The sequence below is a fragment of the Ceratina calcarata genome, unplaced genomic scaffold (genome assembly GCF_001652005.2).
Source record: "Ceratina calcarata isolate Rehan_Ccalc_2016 unplaced genomic scaffold, ASM165200v1 scaffold224.2, whole genome shotgun sequence".
Lineage (NCBI taxonomy): Eukaryota > Metazoa > Arthropoda > Insecta > Hymenoptera > Apidae > Ceratina > Ceratina calcarata.
Genome location: NW_017144203.1, coordinates 51,791 through 52,148, shown reverse-complemented (window position 1 = coordinate 52,148; position 358 = coordinate 51,791).

Here is a 358-nt window from a genome sequence, read left to right as displayed (position 1 = left end):
TATCAATCAAAAAACTTCTTTTTCAATTCAACGTTTACGGGAATGTAAATACAATTATTACGAAAATATATATAGAGCTACCAATTATTATAAAAGTTTCACAGTTTGAAAAACTGTTTCGAAGTCTGTTTGTGCGATTAAAAAATGTTATATGGAAATTCGACTTTCCTAGCGCTTGTGTACGTGTAAATATATACCATCTAAAAGTTTGTGTATGTACAAACGCAACGACGTATTTCGTATTTCATTTTCGTTGAGTTTAAAGAAACAATTAATCCTTTGTTTTCTTAATATCTTGAGAACTCTTATGTTAAGATAACAAAGATTTTATGTAATAAAGGGGCCAGGAAATTAGCGA